Consider the following 24,409-nt stretch of genomic DNA (forward strand, 5'->3'; position numbering starts at 1 on the left):
AGTGGCCAAGATAGGATGGTAGGAGAATGATATCGTTATAAGAGGATTTGTCAGATTGGCTTTCTCAGTGTGAGGACAGGAGAGACTGCAAAGACACATGCCCTCTATTCAGACACTTTAATGAGGATCATCTGCTCTCAAAGAGTCCAGAGACAAGGATGAGGACATGTAATACCCAGAGGGAAAGTCTCTGATGATGAGTCATGGTCAGGCTGGAAGGCACGCAAAACTCAGGAACAAGTAATTCAGTCAGACATTTACGTTTCTCCAAAAACAAAACAAAGTACAAATGAGACTCCACATTGTATTTCTCCACATCCGCTTGTATTTCTTATGTATATTATCTTAAATTTTCATTTTATCACTAAAGTTGTTCCACAAATTTCCTCCATGGTTCGTAGGATAATGAAGCTGCGTGTTTGTTTTATTGAGGGGTTTTGATCTCTGTGCAATACTGCAATTAAGTTAGAAACCTTTACAAATTGGGATCTGAGCATAGTCAGCACAGCCAGGGACTGGCAGATGTAAGTCGAGCTAGAGCAGAGGCTCAATTTCCCTCTGAAGATCGCAACAACTCGCCTGCAACCAGACCTGATCTTCTGGTCTAATTCCTTGATCATCTATAGCGTCGAACTGACAGTTCCCTGCTAGGATGCCATCAAAGAAGCATATGAGTGTTAATAAGCTGCGCTATCCTAACCTCGCACCTGAGCACAGAAGCTAGAAGATAAGGGTGCACCTGGTTGAGGGTGGGGTGCAGGGAAGATGCTGAGAGAGGTCAGTTAGAAGACAGGCTTATGGACAAGCCATCAAAGCCAACACTGCAGAGAAGATGAGCCATTAGCTGTGGCTGAAGCATAGCGACACCATCTGGGTCGTTAGAGTAAACTACTAACCCAGCAAAATACACCTAGGCTTGAACAACCTAAGGTGGGCCTGCCTCAGCAGAGGGTGTGTTGTAATGAATGGCACAAACACCATTCATTGTGTTTGTCAGGTTTTTATGGGCCTTTATGCCTCTGATAGGGTCAACCATGGCAAACAGGTGTCTAGGGGTTGTTGACCAGATTAAGGGACCAGATTAAGTACAGCTCAAAGATCCCTACGGATGCGGATCACTGGACCCCCCTCTGGAGCTAGGCCTGGGGATTGGGCACAAAGGGGAGTGTCTGGTGGGGAACAGGTTGCTGAACTTGGAATTGTTTTAGTATGTAGAAATTTTCTCCACATAAAAATACAGGTAACGTTAAATAATGACGTAGTTTTTAGTTTTGGTGGACCAAAACATGACCACATTGGTGGGGGTGGGGGTATATAAAGGCTTATTTTTAAATTTGATCAGTATTTGCCTTTTATTTCAATTATGTAAAGCACTTTGCGCTGCTTTTGTACGAAAAGGGATATATCAATAGACTTTGATTTATTGATCGGCCCCCGTGTCTAAAACAATAATCCAGGTAGCTGCTGATCGGAAACTGAGAGAGAGTTTGGTTTTAGCTTAACAAAAGAACCATGCCCACAATGCATTCATGCTGAAAAATAAGAACAATCTTCAATTAGTTAATTATTTTAATAAACTGGAGAAGAATTTATCATGTGTTCAAAATAAAACCAAGATTTTGTGAAATATCTTAACCTCGTGCTCATCGCAAAGTCACAATCATAAAGTTCATGTAAGTTTGACAAACTCACATCTTAGCATTTATTGTACGCTCAATAATAAAAGTTTTTTTTTTTTTTAGCTTTGTTTGTATTGAGTAAAGCCATATCAGATCTTTACAGTGCAGTTTCTACAGCGCTACACATGCACATGCTGGAGTTACATTTTGTAGATGTGTATTGTGAAGAGTCAGCGCTGCATAGTGGAGGTCAGAGTTCACTGTGAGAACTTGGAGGTCTGGATTACCGAAGATAAACTGACTATGGGTGTTGTGATATACTGCAGAGCCAGAGAAAGTTGAGGATCATGACCGACACCTGCTAGCTAAACAAACTTTTACTGGACACAGCCGGTAGATTGATGGATGCTATTGTACTTTGTTGAAACAAGATGGAGTTTTTTTCCTACTAGCTGTCTTTCTCACTCTTGCATTGTTGTTGATGGCTTTGCTCAAAACTAAAAGGCAACCAAAACACTTGATACGAGCTGGATTTGTTTGTTTTCACATCTAAGAATCCTGCATTGGGCGTAACACGAGTTGATTGCCCAGTTGTGTGCTTTAGTTGAGAAAATCTGGGATCCGTCCATCAGTGTTTTAAACACAAATGCTTTCAGAATTACAAGACAGAAAAAAATAATCATTTTCACATGCTTTTGAAACTGCATTTATTTACTTGGCGACTGTTTCAATCATTCATGTCTGGCTGGTTATTGTATTTTTTTTTCCCTCTAAAATGAAAAACCAAGCTTTCTGAGATTTTAAGAACAAACCAGATCGTGTTTACTCCAGAAAGCTGACTGGATGTGGAACACTTCTTCGCAAATAAATACACTAAACATCCTGATCCATGTGCCCACACTTCTCAGATGACAAATAAAACATCCAATCTGTCACCAAGTTTCTGCAGTGAAGCTGCACGAATGTCTATGCAAAAGCAGTTAAATACGCCTTAAGTGCTTTGTCTGCAAGGAAAGCACAGGACCGAAGTTCACACCATTGTGTTGCTAAGTTTCCTTCAACTGTGAGTTTACCATCCCAAAGGGATCAATTAAAAACTTGATGTGTCATCTGTCAGAGTATAAACAGAAAACATTGGATATTCATAAAGGGAGCTAATGAATGGGGTGTTGATGGTGATGATGGTAGGTGGTAATGGGTGAAATCTTCTGGCTTTTGCTGTTTTATCTCCTGTCAAAACCGAACAAAACACTCTCATTGCAGACGTGAAACCAACCGGGCCCCATTTTATTTGCAAACTAGTCTGAACAGAACATCTCTTCTCGAAAAGCTAATTAAATAGTTTTTATCCGGCACAGAGGAGGAACTTATCCCTTCCCTTTTCAGTTTTTACAACAACTCTCTTCAGTTGTACATTGGTGGATTACTCCTTAAAACGACTAGACACAATCGACTCGGTTTGTTGGTTTGCCTCAGTCAACAGAGCGAATCCATTGGCAGCCTCTTTAAGCAGCAGCTGCTGTCAAACTGGAGCTTTTCAAGACCCACTCAGTTCTGCATTACTTAAGAGAGAAATGACTCCACATTCAATTGGAGCGAAGCGTGTGATGCATGAGCAGCTTTTGTGATTTCACAGTTGTTCAGATAAGTGAGTGGATATCCACACAAAGTGTCAGAACTTGCATTGTTTGAGGATGCTCAGGCCGGCTTCAAGAGGCCCTGTCAAGACACATTTGGCTCTAGTAAACAACAGCACAGAGCAGGGATGTGACTAATTTCAGGAATCAAACAACACCTGCTACGTGTGGACAAACGTTGAGCCTCAGCTGAATGATTTACATGGACACTGCATCGTATTAAAGCATCATGGAACGGATTCATCTATTGATTATGACTAAATCAATGAGAGTATGGCCAAATGGCTATAAATGGCACAAACAGACATTTTGCACTGTGAGAAATTGTGTTAACTGTACTGTAAAATAGAAATGATTTAAACAATCATTAACAAAAGGAAAAGATCGACATTCTGGTGGTTGGTATGATTGGTAAAGGATCCAGCAGCCATGGATGTGCAGTGTGAGGATAACCGAGGGGTATGTAGACCACTTCCAACTGCGGGAACGGTGTATCACTATATAGACTGATCCTTTGTCATTTTTATGCATCGCATAAAAATGAAATTGTTTCACACTGCCACTGTTCAGTATTCAAAGCACAATAAAACCATAAAAAATATATTAAATGTTTTTAAAATTTCCCATAAAAGGATCTTAAGTAGAGTCTGTATTTACATTTTGCATCCTCTTCTTTATTAGCATGACCTCTGGAAAAGAAGCTGCCTGGCATCCGACTTGATCTTGTTATGTTTCTGTATTTTCTCCCCTTGCTGAATTGTCTTGTGTTTGCCATGAAAAGGATGTGGAGAGTAACCAACGAGGCCGTCTGCTCTGCATGCGGTGCTCTGTGTAGACGTCCTGCAGGTTCTGCAGTGAAGCACCAACAATTTTTTCAGCAGTTCTCACTGTTGACTTTGTCCTTGCTCCGCTGTGCGGTTGCCAAACTAGCAGGCGATACAGGAAGTGAGAAAGTTCTCAGTGATGCCTTTGAAAAAGACAAATGGTGGCTGGGATGGAAGGCCGATACTTTTAATAACAGCCGTGGTATCGTCTCTGCAGGTCTGCTCATCCTTCAGATTTAGCACCCAGAAACTTAAGTTTGGAATGATGCCGGTAGAATGTGCTGAACAATAAGCCATGACCTGCTCATTTTGTTTTATTTTGTAAGCTGATTCATTCTTGTGTGCAACAAACTTCATGATACAGTTGCCATGGGAAGTCGCAGAGCTGTCATGCCTCTGGTGTAAGCAGTGAAGAGTCAGTTGTACTCGCGTGGCATCTCCATCAGGTCGGTCACTCTGTCGCCGCTGTACGCTTCCTCTCCGAACCAGACGTGCAGTCTGGCTACGTGAAAATAGCGTAAGTAATCCTTTATGATTGGTCAGTTTGTGGTTATGTGTTTCTGAAATTTGGATATTCTCGCTGAATGTCTGCGGAAATCTGCAGATCCAGTAAGAAAAACTTAAACATGATGGTTTTTTGGGATCAATTAGCTAAAACAAACGTGTATAATGTTAGTAAAATGAGTGATGTTTGCGTTACGCTGGAGTATATACACACATGCAATCTGCCTCGGCCACATGGACTCAACCTGACACAGGCGCCATGGAAGCATAACTGCAACTTAGATGGTTTAACAGCAGTATTGGGAAGTAACACGGCTACTTTAGCCAGTCACTAATACTGTACCGCATCACTCTTTAAATACTTTATTAGCGATCCCTTATGGTACCCTACGGTTATCTGTTACCAGCTACATAAATCTTTTTCAGTCAGCTGCTGTGTTCTTTCTGTTTACAGCAGTGAAGAAACACAACATAGTCAGTGTTGCTAAGTCTGCTTGTTGGGCTTGTTGCTTGTAAATATCGTCAGTTGCGGGTTTTTAGCTCGTTTTCTCAAGTGCTGTTCCTTACTTGGGCTCCTCTGCAGCCTTTGGGAAGCCGTAACGATTTTGTCACAATAAGGCAAAAACTCCTGGATGCAGACTGGGAAATGGAAAAACAATCGTTTATTTTTCCCTAAGAAATAAAATTCACAACCCCGTTTCCTTGGTTACCACGGCTGGTCAAACCAGCTTGCCCCTATCTATATATCTATCTATCTATGTTCTAAGTTCTAATTTAAGTTTTGAGAAACTGTTTTGTTACTTTTGTCTATTTATTGATTTATCTATTCATTCAAATAATCTGTTGGCCTGCCTTAAATAAATTAATACTGGAAGATTAATTTGTGTTTAAGTTTATATTATAGTTAGTTAAACCCTAATTTTGTTAGAATAGAACATTTAGTTAGTTTAGATTATTAACTGGAGAACTTTTAAGAAAGTTCTTTTTAGAAAGTAAATAAAAAGTTACTTACAACAGAAACTCAGTTACTTTTTGGTGCATGAAATAAAAAGGAACCAAGTTCCTTTGTCAATGAAGTAACTAGTAACCAAAAGTTGATACTTTTTTTCAGGATTTGGCACCAAACTGGTTAATACACACCCTCGTATTGGACCTGCGCTTGACTCTGGCTGATGTTTCTCTCCATCACCCACAGCAGCAACAGCTTAAACACCTCATAATCACAACTGTCTTTGGTAAAAGTTTTTAAAAGTAACACACAGTAAAGAAGCGGGTGTTGGATGTAATCCTCAACCACCCATCAACATGGATTTATGAATTTACACAGCATCAAGCCTCTGTGCTGCATCTGACGAGAGTTAAGCCTGAAAGTTTGGATATCATGCAGGTGTACCGTACTCCGACCTCAGCTGTCTGGAAAAAGTCTCACAACCACAGATTACGAATTAGTCCTGAATGGAGCACACATATGGCTGATTCTCTGCTACTTGTCCTGATAGATGGTTGGTTTAAGTGTCATGCTATTAATGTTACAGTGAGGCCTGCAGTTGGCTTTTCCTTGCCTGGAATACCCACTCTAACACGTTGTGATCTATGTGCTGATCACACTTCTTTACCTACACAGAACGGAGATAAAGAAAACATTTCACAAAGTCCAGGATTCAGATCAAGAGAAATCTTAGCTTATAATTTATTATCAGACATTTGTAACAAGTTTCTGTCAGTTAGCTTTCTACTGATTTTACATATGAAGGAACAAAAGGTTTTTCCCTCAAACGGAGTGCAGCGTCTGATGCTCAGCGTTCCATCAGCATGTATGACTTCAGTTGTTCTGATCTCCTCTCTGTTAGTGTTGCATGAATTTCAGGCTCCATACATACACACTGCTATATGTTCCCTGTATGCTAGTTACATGACTGGTCCATATGTGATTTAGGAGTGTCTGTTTGTCTTCTGTATAAGGACACATGAAAGAGACAGTCAGTGGGGTTTTCACAGTTGGTTTTAGGATTCCTCACAGATTCTGCAGATCTGTTTTAGATGCCAGACTTTTTCTTATAAATCTTTTTTTATTATTCAGTATCCTGGTGTCCTGAACTCTTTTTTTTCTCTTTTGTTTGTTTTACTTCAAACCCAGCACCTGCATCACTTGCCTGAAGTAATAAACATCAAGAGTCAATGCAGGAAGGTCCTTTGTGATGTGAGCGAAGCATTTTCAATGAAGAAGTCAGCGATGGAAACATGTTTTTTTCTGCTAATGGCATCTCATGTTCTTGTAAATACAATTCAACTAAATGGCTTAAAGATATATTTTGCTAAATTGAAGAAGTTGTCCATTCTGACATGCCCTTCATTGACCTCAGGGATAAATCTTTTCCACTGCCTTTCGCCAAATCTGGGTCCTTTTAAACCATAATAAAGAGCAGCTAGTTGATGTTTAAGGACAGCACCAGTAAGTTTCAAAGGACATCATGAAACAGAGAAAGGATACAGGTAATGTTGCAGTAAACTGCATCATCAGGCATATGTTGGCTATTCCCCCAAGATCCTATCTGGATCCCCAAGAGCTCTGGCAAGCTGATCTGCTGTGGAAGAGTTGGCCAGCTGTGGCTCAGCCATATGTTTTCATGTCAGTACAGGGACTGCCCTGGATATACTTTATGTAGTACACAACCGTTTCATCCCAGCACTCTGTGTAAACTAGTTCATATTCCGGATGAAGGTTGTGCTTCTGAATAGAAAATCAATTAAAGAAGTGAGAAGAGTTGTGTGTTGTAGGGCACTTTTTCTTTGAGTTGGACGGTGGTGTGACATTCACCGATGTGTGCTCGCTGGGTGGCCTATTATGATTTAAGGCTTGTGCTGTGGCATCAATTCTGTACACTTACAAATTCTTTTTAGCCTCTGAAAGCTAAAAATGGACGGAGTAAAAGGCTTCTCAAACAGAATGAGGCTCAAAATATATGGTCGACCCTCAGAGCCATAAAATGACGGTCTGGTCACAGTTTTCTGCTCTGATGCTGATCTGCAAACATGTAAGAAATCTGTGGATGACCCAGCGAACTTACAGAAATAAGCCTCATGCACATATAACCTGAATGCTGGAATAAAAATGCAAAAAGATTCTTCTATTTTATAAATCATTTATTGATGCATGATGAGTGAATCAGGTGTTTCTGTCTGGGAAATAAAACTATTTTAAATAAATAACAGATCAGCCTCTGATATATTAAATTGTCTCTATTATACTCATTTCAGTCTAATTTATTTTAATATGCAAGTCCAGAAGGGCAAGAAATAATCCAGCATTTTTCACAAACATCTTCATTCATGTTGTATTGATCCTCTCAGATCAGCCTCTGTTGGTTTGCCAGAAACAAACCAACAGAGGAAGCTCCGCCCACTGTCCTGTCTGATTGGTCAACTCCTGGGAGTAGTTATACTGAGCAGGGAAGGTAGGCGTGGCTTTCTTCTCGTAAACATGCAGAGTCTAGAGAAGATGACCAATCACTGAGTCCCTCCCCCGAGACGTCACTAAAATTTCTAAGAAGAAAAAAACTCTCAAAAACCAGTCGTTTCCATCTCCATGGAAACTGAAAGTAGAGAGTGCTGGAAAACCCAAACATGCATTTAGGTGGTAAAAAGCGGCGCAGCTCACATGTCTGATGAGTATTCAACACTATAACACTGTGGAAAGCTCAGAAAACTAGAAATGGCATCATAGATCACCTTTAAATTAGAACAACTGAAAACATTTTGTAATATTTCATGTTGTTCACTTTTTTATTCATAATTGCATTGATGGCCACAAATTAGCGGGCTCAACAAACTTCTAGTCAGTTTGAAAAAAGGATATATTTGTGCCATAAAAGCACCAATAACAAGAAATAGAAATGTGTTAAAAGGCTTTCCCACTGCACGAAGATTGTATTAAGGGTTTTTGTCTATTTGTGTCCAGGTTGTTTATAGATGCTGCAAAAACGTCTTAAGGAATTTTTTATAAAACTACATTAGCAAATGAAGGACATGGCACAAAGTGTTATATATATATATATATATATATATATATATATATATATATATATATATATATATATATACGCTTGAATTGAAGACTATCTATAAACAGTTTGTACATACAGTATGTATTCAGATGGGTCTTTAAAAGTGATATTTCAAGTTCTTTAGTCAGGCCAGTTATATGTTGAGATGCCCTTACTGTTCTGTGCCTCCAAACACAGATGTTTTGTTTGTTTGTTTTATTATTTAGAGGATCTTTTTGATATTTAATTTTTAGAAAATAGGTAAAAAGAAGAATGTGTCCAAGAGATTTTGTTGTATTTACTCAGTAAATTAAGGCCAGAGCTGCTTTGACTTTCTTCTCATTTTGCAAGTTAGAAACATGGAGGATAAAAACTGTTACCAAGGCCACACAATAAATACTGCAAAGCTACTAAACTAGCACAAATACTTTATATGGATAATATTTCAGCATCTTTGAGATGTTAAAGTTTTCAGTCCTAACTGCGGTCAGAGCACCGTACACATGTAATGCATTTTCCTTTATTTTTGCTTGATAATGAGGATGAGGTTTTAGCCGCCTCCCGAGCCCAGCAGTCAAGTTAACAACACCGCTGACATTTCACAGAGACCTGTTTTCGAAACTCGAATTTTCTCCCTTGAGCTGTCGCTGCCCACTGCACACGTGTGAATGCTGACTTCGGGTTGTGCAACACCGTCTGGCAGAGGTGGGGAATTTAGAGCTGCTGCATCAGCAAATATGCGGCATGTCCGTCAAGGATTCCTATATATAAAACTAACACTCAGTAGGTAGGTGCAAAGTCCCAAAGGTATACGTCTGCAGCCTCAACTGAGCACCACAGAAAGATTATTAATCTTCAGAGATGTAAATGCTCTCAGCCGGTCTGAGAGCGGATTGGCCGGGATCAAATTGCCTCCACTGTTTAGTATGCAGAGGCTGATATGCATGTTGTTAGTGGAGTGAAAAGCTCTTCTCTGTCTCACTCTGTCTCCGTCTCTGTCTTGACTAATTGACTGTAAAGAAATAGCTGAGGATAATCATGAGAACAGTCCTAATTGATAAAAGGATTCATGGAAATGGAGGAAAAAAAGGAAAGTGTGAGAAAAAGGAGGCGACAGGATGCGGTGGCTTTTGTAGAATCCTGATGATATTTCTCTCTATCTCTGGGAAAATAATTGCATCTGCCTGTGTGCATGTGAGATTGGAGGTGTTAAGGTAGCTACTTGCTATCAACTGTAGGGTGTGTGTGTGTGTGTATACGCATGTGTGTGTCCTAAATTGTGATTTTGACAAGCAGAAAGTGTTTTAAACAAACAGCAAGCTTTCAACCACCAGTAAATGAAAGCTGCTGAACTTACAGTTGAAAAGATCTCATCATTAATGTCATCGATGGTATCTGTCAAAAACATGTTTTCAAGCAAACCGAGGGGGGGGGGGGGGGGGGGGTTCAAGGCAGCATGACGAGGACCCACTTCTGCCACAAGGAAAGACAGACTTGCTGTCATGGACATATTTGTTTATCAAAGCTCATAATCAACGATCGACGAAGCCATTAATGTAAAACCTTAAAACTATTACTGAACCAGCCTGTTTCTAGGATGAGCGGTGCTTTTCATTTATTCATTCATGTTTTTTGTTTGTTAACTTGGACCCATAAGTAGCTTAATTAGCTGTAATATAACTAACAGGGTGTTATAATAGTAATACAATACAACAACAAATAAATACATGACATGAAAAAAGAGAGAAATTCATTTAAAAAAAAATTAAAACTGTACATAACTATAGTCAAAATAACACATGACGAGTCATGTTTAGTCAAGTTATTTATTTATGCATCTTTTTTCCATGTGTTTACTAATGAATTTCACCATTAATCATCAGCGTTTCCCTTCATTCTATAATGCAGATGACCACTAAAAAAAATAAAACACCTGATGTTGAACAAGCTCTGTCGCTTCCCAGTTGCCACGGTTACTATCACTTGACATAGGTTAATATGCAAGTATGTAACATCGGCACCAGCCAACACCACCCCAACAGTTGGATCCACTGCTGGTTGCTCACAAGAAGCAATGAAGATAATCAACACACTGGTGATGCATGAACCAGTCTATAACAGGAATTTTTATGTTAAAGCAGTTTTTCTCTCAATAACCATTAATCAAGTCGTGAGGGTGTCCCAACTCTTAGGCTAAAATCCCTGAACAAATCCGACAGAACCTCACTGACAGGTTCGCTGATGGCTGCAGCATCCAAAACTCTGGATCTGCACTTGAAAAAGGTCAACACAAAGAGCTGGGAGCTGCCAACACGGTGGCTGCAGAAACATCTGTGATGGGAAGCTGTCGCAGTTGGCAGGAGCCAGTGCCAGCTGTGTAGACCCAAGGATCCGACCGTCCCCCTGGAGCGCCGGGGCCACAATGCTGCAGGACTGCAATGCGAGCCGACTGTCATCTCATCAGAATATCACTCTGCTGCCATGCAAGCTGCTCATGCCAACACCTGAGCTCTTCTGTGCTCAGGGAATAAAGAGGAGAAGAAACACAACCATGACAGCCAAAAGCAGCTTCCAGCGAGCCAAGTGGACCCCGGGAAAAGTTTGGAATATCACTCTGCGTCGTCTGACAGCACAACTACAGTTCAGCTGCTTGGTAACACAGAATAAAGAAGTGTGCAGTAGTAAGGGGCTATTAAGGCCGAGAGCACAGACAGATTATCAATTTTGTGCATTCTGACAAACACTCGAGTATAATTACATATGAGAAAGTCTACTTGAGCCCTACAGTGTCTGTTCTGCTTTGAACAAAAAACAAAACCACTAAAAGGAATATGAGAGGAGGAGGGAACGCCGATTATTCAGAGCTGGGATATTCCGTCTCTCGGCAATTCAAAAACTCATCACCGCTCTACTATCAACCCTCAATTCATCACAGCCTCCCTGAGAGGAAAGTGTGATGGCTCACCTTAGAGGCTATTACACCCAGTAAGTGATTGCCACCCGGAAGTCATTCATTTTCAACGAGGAATGAACGGGCGGGGGGAAGAGCTGCAGGCGGCGTGGTGTGTGAAACCGGGCTCACTCATCACACATCCACAAAAGCACCGTGGTGTGTGGATAAAACGCCTTTTACTTTTCAGTCGTGGAAGAAAAGTGGGAGCTCATTGTGCTGCTTCTGTGAGTCACAGCAAATATTTATCTGATCAAACTCCACATGGAGCCACGTGAAGGTTTAGAGTTGACTAGTTCAACCTTCAGTCAGTACTAAGGGTGCAACGGTACCGGTGGTCCACGGGTTTTAGGACATGCTGTTGGTTAGATTTCTGTACAATTAAATTTTATTTTCATTTTGTTTGTCAGCAAAAACAGAATTTTACATTTGGAACAAATTGTGTATCTTTACTAAACAAATGAACACTTTTGGTAAGTAAGCATTAAACAGCGAGGCGCCGTGCATTATACGGGTATAATGCACGGCGTGGAGTGTAGAACACCATGGCACGCAGCGTCCATGGTCCTACACAGTAAACATTTTATATCAAATGTTTGTTTCTTTTATACAATGCTTTTTTTTGGGTTTGATGGACTTTCTTTTGCTGAACAACTGTTGTCAAGCTGCATTGCATTACTCTTATTCACCTGCTAAAAGAGCTAGTCTGAATCAGTTGATTAACGCGTTGCTACGGTGACACCCCGTAACAGAGGGATATTAAAGTCATTTAACTCACTGAACTACATGTACGTATATACACAAATAATGCACATCAGTTGTCATTAGAATTAGACCATGGTATAATAAACAATATAACACAGAATAATATAACACTTTGACCATTTGCACATGGTAATATATGTATAAAATCTTGTCATATCTTAAATGGAGCGACTTGGTAAGTCTGTTCAGACGCATTCCTGGTTTTTTGCTGCTGTTGTCTGTTCAGTGCCAGGGAAGTCAAAATGCAACCATTTTCAAAATAAAACTTTGATAAATTATGATTGTATCTATTTTTCCAATCTGGATCGACGTCATTGGCTCATTGACCACATGATCGATGTATCAGTGTGGACTGAGATATTTTTACACACCTGATTACCAACCTGTTGAGGTGAGGATTTTGGAAACAAAGAAATAAGATCTGTTGTGCACTCTATCCAGGATTTAATATTGCCGAGTCCCATGCCCTTCATTGGTAATGACATTATGCTACAGAGGAAAATGCAAATGGGGGCAAATTGGCCCTTGAAGTGCTTCTGTGACGACGCGTCTCTTGCCAATGTTTAGCCTCAGACGAAGTTTATTACTCTCTTTGGGACACTTTAGACAGGCCTGACACCACACAGTGAAAACTGAAGCTGCTTTTTATTTCGTATTCAGCCCTTCAATAGAGCAAATTTTAATCAATATGTCTTGTGTTGGAAGCAAACCTGCTTTGGTATGCACACTTTGTTGGCTAGGAAAAAAAAAAGCAATGAAATAATTTTCATTTGCCTTTTTTTTTATCTGCAAATATTAAATACTTGAAGAAACTGAGGTTTGTTACTTTTTCCAGACTGTGAGAAAAAAAGCATCCTTGGTGTGATTGGACTGCTCATCAAACAAGCTACAGATTGAAAAATGCTGATTTTAATGCATGAGAGAGGGCCTACTCATTTATATAGCTGAGATAATCATAAAATGTATCATTATCACAATTTAATGCAATATCAGTATCGTCGGGCCTTTACGCCAGTGTCTCTGGTGACTAAGAAGATGTGGAAAGCAGACTATGGCGGTGGCTGGAGACAAATGTCTTTATTAGGACATATGCTTTAATGCTGCGATGGCAAGGTGCAGAGCTTGCAAACCGAAGATGTAGGACAAAGGACGAGGAGACAAGTTGATCCCTAAAGATCAGGCGAACTTCATTAAGCTGTCAGATATTTTGGCACCTGGCTGATGTGTACGTCAGCACCTCTGCAGCTTGACAAAATGTCTGTGTTATGCTAACTCCCTGCAAAGCATTTAAAGTATCATTAAAAAGGAATGAAATCCTATCAATTCTACGAAAGAGCAATCTTTAGAAGAAACAGTTTTGCTTTGGTGCATGCTCCACAATCATCCAGCATGCACAGGTACAGAGGTAGAAGGTTGTACCTGATAATGCGCCTGAGATTAGCACCACATATTGAAGTATGGTCATCACATTATTAAATAATGTTCTAGAGAAGGTGCTAGTTGAGAGGAAAGTTTGCATTCTTTACTAAAATTAAACTAAATGGAAGTGGATTTCATCTCTGAAGCTAGCTAAGTTTTCCCTAAAGGTGAAACTGTAATATTAAATTACCATCATGTTTGGTGGTAAAAAGCAACGAGACCGAAGGCAAAGACTGCAAAAAGAAAAGGAGACACATTAAGCCAGTGGCCTGTTCCACTGGTTAGTTTGAGACTAAAGAAAAGGGCAGTGTTAAAGGATGCTAGTTAGAGTGATGGAGATGGCTTTGTGATCCTCCATTATCAGTCTTCCTTTCTTCATAATGTACCTTTCCCTCTGCCCCATCGATTGCGGCCACTGGATGTTGTCATTAAATCAATTCTTCCCAGAAGAGAAATGGTTTGTGTATGAACAGTCCTTGCCCTTACTATCAATGACAGCACCAGCAGCAGCGCAGAAATGAATAAGGATGAAACCAGAGACAACTAGTGTGCACAGAGCAGGAAATTTATTTTCGGCTTGCTCGGGCAGTTCCATTAGGCATGCATGCTTGTTTCCAAATAGGACGGCATACACGTGAGCAGCTGTGCACAATACTTCCTGACTGTCGCTTATTCTCCCCCTTTTTACAAGGAGGAAAATGATTTAGGAGGGAAAAACATATTCCGGAAAATGAAATTCTGAAAGAAGAAATTCTACGATTTTGTATGGTTGTAAAAGAACAAAAAGGAACTTTGAAGAGTCTCAAGAAATGTTCATAATTATCACCTTGTGCTTTCTCACAAAGTCTTAAACGGCAGCTCTGCAAATGTCAGAATGTTTAATTGTATGACATGAAGCCTTCAGTAATGGAGAGATACTTTTAACCCCCACTAAGCACCATTACTGCAATCATGCCTCAAGTCCTTAATGGACCTGCTGTAAGTCTAATTTCAAAGATACATTAGAATTAGCTGCTGCCATCAACTCTCCACTTGAAGTACCTTAAGGATTAATTAAAGAAGGGATATTCACAATAATTCAGACACAAGCAGTCACTGAATACCTTCATGGAGAGAAAATGCCATTCAAGGCAAAACAGCCGTTTTGCTTGTTCGGTTTTCTAACATCTTGTCATGGAATCCCAACAGGAAGGGTTTTTTTTTTTTGTTTTCACCCTCTGCAAGGAACTTCAGCTTATTTGACATTATGAAAAAAAAGAGACACACACACACACACACATTCACGATGTGGGTACGCCAATCTGAACCCAACCTGCATTGTTTCTTGTTCCCACCCGGAGAACGACGCAGGATCCAGTAGAACTCTTCTGCCACCAAGTGGACGAATACGTTAAAGCTCAGAAATGCACTGCATCTCACGCATGCCTTTGATAGACATAAAAAGAGAGACATAATTTGGCAGGATCATTGTGTAAAATTCTCCTTTTTAAGTCTTAATATAGCCAGAGGAAAGGTATATCTGCTGCACCCTCTGAAGGTGCAGGAAAGCCACACAAAGTCTTGAAACAGGAGCAGCAACGCTAGCTGGGTTTTTGTTCTACAATGAAAACTTAGTTTCACTGACTGTGTGCAATGTGCCGACTCTGACACCCCCCCCCTCCACCGCCACCCCCTGCCACCCACCTCCATTGCTTTTAATTAGAGCATCTCGAGGGAACCCTTATCAGTATTAGACTGTGCTCCAAATGAGGCTGTTATGAAGTTGTTTTCTCCAGGGCTGATAGACTCGTCGTCACCTATGGCATGTAGGCTGATAATACCCAACCTCATTTAATTCCAGCTCCTTTTTTTCTTCTCTAAAGTGGACTCAGATGTTTTTTTTCCTTTTAATTCCCATAGCTAAACAGCACCGGGCAACTAGCCACACTTTCAGACGAGTGGGAAGTTGTGTGGGGAAAAAAATCTATAAGAATATTAGCTGAGGAGAAGTAATGAGTTTCTCGCCCCCTCCCTCACTCTGCTTGTGTATGGGAGGAGATTTTGTTCCGATAACTGAAGGAGAGGATGCTCAGTTCGCCTTCCTTGGCCTTTCAGAGCCCTAGCTTGCTGGCTCATGGGGGGTTTGATCTGCTCTAATGGACTGGGCTGGAAGTGACCGGGGGCTTTCAGTGGTTTAAGGCAACAAGTTGACTAAATCTAGGTTCTAAAAAGAGGTAAATGACCTGACTTATCTTTATGCATTTGCTTTTTTACATTTTGTATTTTTTACATTCATATCATTTTTAATTCATTTTTGGATTGATTGTTTTTGTTTGTTTTGTTTGGTATCTTTGTTTTCTGGCTTTAATTCCCCAGAAAATGAAATTACCCCCATTGGATAACAGCTTAACTCAACTACACTGTAAAAATAGAAGAGTTGAACCAGCTTAAATTAATTGTTTCTACTGGCAACAAGTGATTGATTAAGCTAATTTAACCCTATAGTTCGAAGTCAAACATATATACATACATACATCACTGATTAGATTTCACAGTCAGCTTAAAAGATTCTGTATAATCCAAAGCGAAAGTTGATTTATCCAGATTTAAATTATACTTGCTAAAATAGCCTGAAAACAAAAGATTTTTAGTCCATGCTGCCACTTTCTGCAGTTAAAAGAACAGAGACAAAACAGCAACAATATGTTTATTTCTGCCACCAGAACAACTCAACCTTCAATGCGAGGTGGTGATGTCTCCCTGCACTGTCCTGAACACTCGTAGGGCCACTTTTAACTTTTAAACTGAACAAAATATTCTCAAAAAAGTTTTTCTAAATGTAAAAAAACACAGACAGTATACGTTTAACCTCTACAGTCACAAATACGTAAGCATTATGGGAGATAAGGATTCAGCGTCATGGCCATTTCAGTAAAGTAAAGGACTGTTGATTGAACCACCAATCTTCCAGCTGGGGGAGAAGGCGGACAACCACTCTCCCACCTGAGCCACCTATGTTACAATGTCACAGTACTTCCATAGAGGCCCAGCGAGCTGCGGACTGTATGAAACATGCCCACGAATGTCTTAACAAGAGCAAAATCCTGGTGAATAACGTATACTCTGTGCATAAAATACACCATAAGAGGAAAACAGATGTTTCTGCTTCGGTTTAATCAAAACTGTAAATCAGACAGCGAATAAAAGACCAAGTGATGTAAGTAGAACAGCTCTAAAAATATAACCACAACTGAAAGGCTGAGAAATCTGTTGCATCAGAAGTGAAGCATCTCTGCAGTACACAGCCTCTCAGAGGAATTCGCTTCACTGGGAAACTTTGGAGGAATGGTAATAGATCCATTTCCATGAGAGAGTACGACCAGAGTCCGGACAAAAGTCGCCAAATGGACAAATACTATGCAGCACTGCTCAGCGTTATGTGTGTGAAATGAAGCCAAGTCAGATTTTAAATGTGCCGTGATAAAAATATCAGTCGCGGCGCCGATGTCTGAGTAACATTTACTTCTTATTCTCAACTTCTCAATCAATTCAGAGCTGATGCAACATTTTCAGTTTAAGCTTTGGTAAATAAATCAGGACACATGGAGGAAAAATGCTAAAGTCATAATTGCTTTTAAATCGGTTGATTGTCCCAAGTCGAATCCCAGGATGTAGTGAGGATGGCATAATGGTGTCGGGAAAGCTTTCCATAGAACACAAAGAGGTTGTTTGGTAGAACCAAAGCAGACTTGCAAAGCACAATCCAGATGTTTGTCAGACTGAAGATTATAATGTGCAGATTGTGGACACGGAAAGCAATTCTACATATAATGCACAACTACCTAAGATAAAAAAAAAAAAAAAAAGGGGGTCTCCGGACATGCATCACAGACATAGATTGATAGATTAATTTGTTAATCTGAGACTGAAAATCTCCTAAACAGAGTTTCTGCAGGCAGCCGTCCTCCACAGGAGGACTAGCGTAACTCCACTGCTGGCACGTAGTTCAGTTTCATGTCAATCCTTTGGACCGCACACCTGCTAAAGGGCAGCTGGCGTGTTTGCAAAATAGATGAGATGGTGTCTGTGAAGAGGTCCATTTCTAAAGACATTTCTGCAGTTCATCACTGTGGAAGCAAAAGGTCTTCCAGCTGGCACAGACGGCCTGGAATGAGATTATTGCAACAACTGGAACACTGCAGCAAAATGTGCAGAAACCAGCACTGTGAAGGTCTTAAGCTTCAACACACACACACACACACATATAGCTTTCAACTGAATTGTTTTATTTCATCTTTATTTATCTTTGCAGCTCTAGAGGCCATTCAGTATCAACAAAGCAAAGCATTTTCTGGATCTTAAATCCCTCCTATTTCGTTACCGCTCACATAATCTGCCATACTGCCTTACTGTGCAGACGTCTGAAGCAACACACACAAACATTCACTCAACTCATTTTACAAAAAACAAACAGCAATAATGATAATATTCAACATCTGGAACACACAAACATGTTATTTATAAAGGCAAAATGATTAAGGACCATGGATATTGTAGAGTATCACAGAGCACAAATGTTGTGCAAAGCAGAGAAGAACTCTTTACCATTAAATATTCAAACTCCTTTCTGGGAGAACGAAGGCGTTCCAATCTCCAGGGAAAATCTGACTTAAAGACTCACAGGGTGCGAAAACGACTGCTGGTATTCTATGTTTTGGTATGAGGGGTAAAACTGGAATGGTCTAGCAGAGCGGCTAAAACAGTCCAAATATCATGCAATGAAAAAGGCTGGATAATAACATGCTCTTCACTAGCTAGATGGTGGTGGTGCATATTATATATATATATATATATATATATATATATATATATATATATATATATATACATTTTTTTCATATATAAATAAACACACATGCATTAACCACATTCTAATTCACATCTGTGTTAACTATATTTTTATATCCTCTTTACATCTTCAGACTAATACTTCAGGGATACGTACTGAGACGACACAGCAAACCTGGATCTCAACAAATCCATGAAAGAAAGAAAAATCCCATCTCATTCTGCATGTTTAGGTAATGCCACGTTAATGGTGAGGCTGACATTCAGCCAATACATCTGTATTTACACAAATACCTAGAAATATGTGATTCACGTTGTTTCATGTCAGAGAGCCTGAATAGAAAGATGTGATATTGATCAGTCACAGATAAATGGAATACTAAAGCCATACTGACACCAGAATAACACTCATTTTTCATACTTCTGTCCTAGACAGCTGTGTTTGGGCTCCTGTATGGAAAATCAGAAGCACTGCTTTACCAGGTAGAGACAGAGGATGGGGCTGATGCTCTATGTGAGACATCCCCCCCTTCCATCAGACACACTTCCAGCAGCTTTTCTGCACGGTTTGCAATGGTATGTGCTTGTCTCTCTGGCCATAGCTATCAATCAAAGCTCAAGTGAGTTTCTAACCAACAATAATAGTGTGCAGACTACAATCCACGGTCAGATTCATGGCTGCTCTTTAAGACACGATGCTCAGTTCTCCCTGTCATTGGATAAATACACTCAGACAGGCGGCTGTCATTCTGGGGGTCAAAAAGCTGTAAGGGACTGGAGTGTGTGCTCTTTCCAGCAGCCAACAACCCCATGTATGTAAATTGTATAAGTAAAGGAATAAGTGCAAGCTGCTTCATTAGACTTTCTTTTTAAAGGCGACAAACTGCATTAACATGAGCATCAACATGAAATTCAGTTGAAACACTGCATCCTGAGTAAATCGCAACTTCTAATAAGCAGCACTTTGGAGTTTAAAATACATGGAGATGATTCAAAAGGCAACAAGTGAGAGAAGCTGGAAAACTGGGATTCAGTTTTATTTTTCATTTATGAGCATCAGCGTTTTGTCATGAGTCTGGGTTTCTTCATTTACGGTATAAACAACAACAGAAAAAAGAATAGAATGCAAAAGGCATTCACATGTTTCTGCTGCAAAAAATTGCAACTCTTAATTTCATTACTTCTGCTTAAATACTTTCACACAATCATCAACTCCTGTTGATTTCTGCTGAAATGCCGTAGCAGCTTCATTCATCTTCCTACAAACTGCTAATCGTCCTCAAAGCATTCAGATGCACACGTGGTTTTCTCTTTTATTTGCCACAGCTGATTAAACATCAGCAGACTTCAACAGAACTGATTTGACATCATTTATTGCAGTTTATAAAAATATATCTTAATCCTTAAATGCCTTTATAATGATTTTACTGTGATTTCTTTCAGTACTTTTTTAAACGTGTCTTAAGATGTGCAGGCATATTATGTGCAAAAGGTATATTCTAGCAATTTTTTAACAATGTATATATATATATATATATATATATATATATATATATATATATATATATATATATATATAGTTAAAAAAAAAAAAAAATATATATATATATATGTATATACATTTATTTTTTAAAATTTTTTTTATGCCAAATTCATTTAATTATACCAAATGTCCTGAACTGAAGATGTTGTGGATGTAGGACGGGACCACAATGGACAGGAAAGGAGGAAGCATTTATTCCCTTGAATGTCACAATAAGGTGTTCGAGCTCCGAATGCTGCGGTTCCAACGGGATTATCAGAGATGCAGGACTTCTCTGAGACATGACTGAACATATTTTAGATGACTGCAGATGGGTTGGTAGGAATTAAGGAGGAAAAGAAAGATGGGAGAGCAACACGATCTGATAGAATTTATATTTACACAGTATTTTTTTTTTTTTTTTTTTTTTTTTGGTGAGCAGGCTAATGGTTTGTACTTTCAGTACAAAGTAGAATTTAGTGTGAGCTATTAAAGAAAATAAATCAAATATTAATAAATAAACGTGTATAACACAAGAACTGGCTTGTGATGCAATAACTCGATGTTTGAATAAAACACTGAATAACAATCTAACATTATATGAGATGATTCTGTGTTTGCAGACATCTCTTCTTTAGGATTTTTTTTTTCCAGCTCGTCTGTCTCTGTTTTTTTTTTTTTTTTTTTTTCTTTTAAGGTGGTTTAGAAGCGTTTCTATTTTCTTCAGGTCGAAGCAGCTGGTTGTCTCTTTGTTCGCCTCCAGTTTGAACATCTCATGCTGTTAAATTCTTCCTTTTTCTCTCTTCTCTCCACTCTCTCTTTCTGTTTACCTTCTTCATTTCTTGTCAGGTCCAGTATTAATATGTAAATTCAGCAATAGATCAATTTAAAATAAAGAACAATACTTGAATCATCGAGAGGGGCCACATGCCACCCTTCAGGACAACACAGCAGCCAGACAAACATTCTGCTTTCTATGACGATTGACAGGAAGTTAAACCAAACAAAACAACAAAAACATGAAATGTTGGATTGTAGGCTTTCAAATTTGACCAGTTTTAGATCAATATTTTCACCGTGGGTCTGTGCAACTGGTGCGTTGATCTCTGAATTTATGCAACAATGTAGATAACTGTTGCATGCCCAATCAATAACACCTTCTGACCAAGCTGGACGGTAAAACTGATGCTGAGCTGCAATAAAAACTTTCCCTTTAGTTTTAATGAGGATGTGTCCAAACTTTTCTGTCCATGTTGTCTGTTGAGAGAGTTGACCTGTGTTAGCTGCGGATGCTTGAACTGATCCCCAGCTCAGTTGTTGCCAGGCTACAAACATTCCACCGTGTTTACTGGGATCTTTGGATATTTCAACAACACTTCTCTCTGCCAACTTCCAACTTTCTAACAGTTTGCAAAGCCAAGTTTTTGTGTGGTTATCTATTTTAGACATATTTTCTGCCATAAAGGTACATTATTCCCTTTATTGAAAGACAATGTATAATTTAATTAAATACAAGTCATTTAATTTAGTTTCAAAACAAGTCAAAAATCAAACTTCTTCCACCCCAAAGCCCCCATGGGAGGCAGATGCAGGACTAAACATTTGGTTTCACAGGTTTAACATCAGGTCAGTAATGTAACTGTAGATGTGTAGTGTCTACAGACAGTCCTGAATTTTAGCTAAATAATAATAAAATAACATTTCTATCACCACCAAAAGTGTTAAAGACAATAAACACTTAAAAAACCAGGTAAACAAAGTCCACCAAAATATGTGAAGACAAATATTGGAACCAGCCCAACGGCATTTAACAGACAAATGAAAGCACTCTACCGAAAACACACACAATGTACAGATCCTAAAAATATTGGTTCCATCCTGTTATGACCAAGATTTACCTGACTGCATGCAAAAAAAGACAGAATTTATTCCTTATGTTTGAAAAACATCACAACAAATTATGTCTTACCTTTGCCTCTACAACGTACATCCATTGGAATAAAACTGCATTCAGCAAAACAACTGCATTTCCCATCATGCTATATCAGGCAAACTATGCCAAAATAAATCTAAAATAAAAAAAAAAAAAACTCCTTGCTATCTCTTTACTAAACCTTTGTTACTTTGTTGTCTTTTACTTCAGATAAACATCCACTTGTCATATTATAACTTTCTTGAGGTTTTTTTGTGTACTGAAATAAATTCTCCGTTTATGAAAAGCAAAAAATACTTTTACAAGGAGAAATCTCTGATATCTTCCATTCTAAATTAGGGCAACGCTGTGGAACCTGTGGTGATAATTTTAACTCTGATAACATCTAACAAGCTTTATATTGATGCCAATATGGCTTAATGGAGTTTATAAGTAGAGAAAAAATAATTTGTTCTTTATGTGCATTTCATTTTAGAACAGAAACACCAAAAGGTCCTTGGGATGGAAGAGGTCAAGTCAAACCTGACTTAACAGGAATTTTTTAACAGTTGGTTTCATCGTTGTTTCAACAGATCTCTGACATAATGTTGAGTCTTAACTTCTCATTTGCTTCAGCATGTTTTCAGTTTAAATTCTGTACGTTATCATGAGAAACCAGCACTTAGTTGCAACGTTTTATACACACCTATGTGTTTTAGTCACAGCTTCTTTTTACACTGTGAGAGTATCACACTGATCACTTCTGAGGAAAAATTTTAACTTAATAAAATTTAAGGAAGAGCAAAGAAACATGTTATTATTGTTAGTTTGTTGTTTGCAGTGACTGTACAAAAGGGTCAACTTTCAGATTTTTTTTTTTTTTTAACTATTTAAACCTTTAAATCACATTGACTATGGCACCAAATTAAAGTAATTTTGTCATTTAAAGCAGCATTACTTTTGATCACACTGAACCTCCCTGCAACGTTTAGCTCTGCAACCATGTGAAGTAACAAAAGATTTCATCAAATTCAGATTGACATTAATTCTGGGAAGAGACAGTCCCACTTCAGTGCATATTCAGCTCCATCCCCTTTAGTCCTGCCGCAGGGCTACAGCCCACAGCTTTCTGAGCTATTTAGATTGGTAGAGTTGCTTTTGCTGCGCCACTGAAAAGTGAAAAGCACTGATGGAAATGGATTTACGAAAGAGGGGAAAAATGTTCCTGCGATGCCTCTGGTAAAACTATCTTCCTCTAAAATCTTTTATTACAGACATGCCAGTCAGTCAAAACAGACCTCTACCTTCTCTCAAGCATTGACGGTGCATTTTTATAGATTTGAGTCAAAGTTTATCGGGACTTTGTAGATTTGCCTCGTGGGCTCTGGGGTGCAAAGTGGGACTGACGTTATCACTGCTTCTGCAGACGTAGCCAGTGGAAGTTATGGTGATTGTAATTCTCTACAGCTAGAATTATCTTTCCTTTCTTTGTGAGAAAAATTTGCATATTGTTGCTTTTGTTTGTTTCCCTGTCGCAGAGAAATCCCACTGGGAGAACTGGAAAGTGCGGAAAGAGACATGACACAGATTGCTTTGCAATCCAGCAGCATAAAAGTGCTCCTTTTCTGACAAAGGCAGGTGATGTAGATGCTTGTGAGCATTCTGGGCCTAAGCTCTCACTCCTGGATAACTGTAGACCTGGGGGGGGGCACCCGGGGGCACCCTGGCTGAAGAAGTAATAAGAGGCTGACAACACTAATGCACCTGGCTTTTTCACGCTTTTAGCCTTTGCCTCTTACACTCTGCTCTCTAAACCAGATGATAATACACTTAAGGAAAGGGTGGCGTGTTTGGGAAAAGCAGAAAACAGACAATAAAAACTGATCTGGTGAAACAGAGTAGCTTAAGTAAGGGTGTCATTTGCTTTGAGAAGCAGGCGAGAAGTCAGCCTGCTGTACCTGATACATAGAAATGAAATGTGTGCTCTGAATTCACTGCTTAATAAATGTGATGATCCACTCGTAACAAAGGTCCGCTCTGTTGGATTTACAGAATTATATGATGGTTCTTTTGATGTTCTACATAAAACACCGCTTGCATTATTAATATCCTAACCTCCTTTCTCCCTTATTCTTTGCATACCATTTCGAAGAACAATAAAAAGGATTATAGTGCTTTTGATCTTTTATTTTAAACCTTTTTATTCCTTTTTTTCCCGACATAGTCTCACACCAGGGTATGAAATAGCTGTGCTGATTCACAGAACAAAACAGAATAGAGGCTCAAAATTAGTTAAATTACACACCAGGGCAACCTTATAATAAGCTCACATTCACAGAACTATGAGCTTTTTTTCACCATTAAATTCTTTCTCCAACATGACAGTG

At 39.2% G+C, this 24,409-nt stretch overlaps 1 protein-coding gene across 1 annotated transcript in view; it reads right to left on the reverse strand.

Moving 5' to 3' along the window:
* Window positions 1-24,409, reverse strand: part of ntm (neurotrimin) — a 585,757-nt gene that overhangs the window by 261,143 nt on the left and 300,205 nt on the right. The gene's annotated exons all lie outside the window — the stretch shown is intronic.

The sequence above is a fragment of the Telmatherina bonti genome, assembly GCF_933228915.1.
Source record: "Telmatherina bonti genome assembly, chromosome: 10".
Lineage (NCBI taxonomy): Eukaryota > Metazoa > Chordata > Actinopteri > Atheriniformes > Telmatherinidae > Telmatherina > Telmatherina bonti.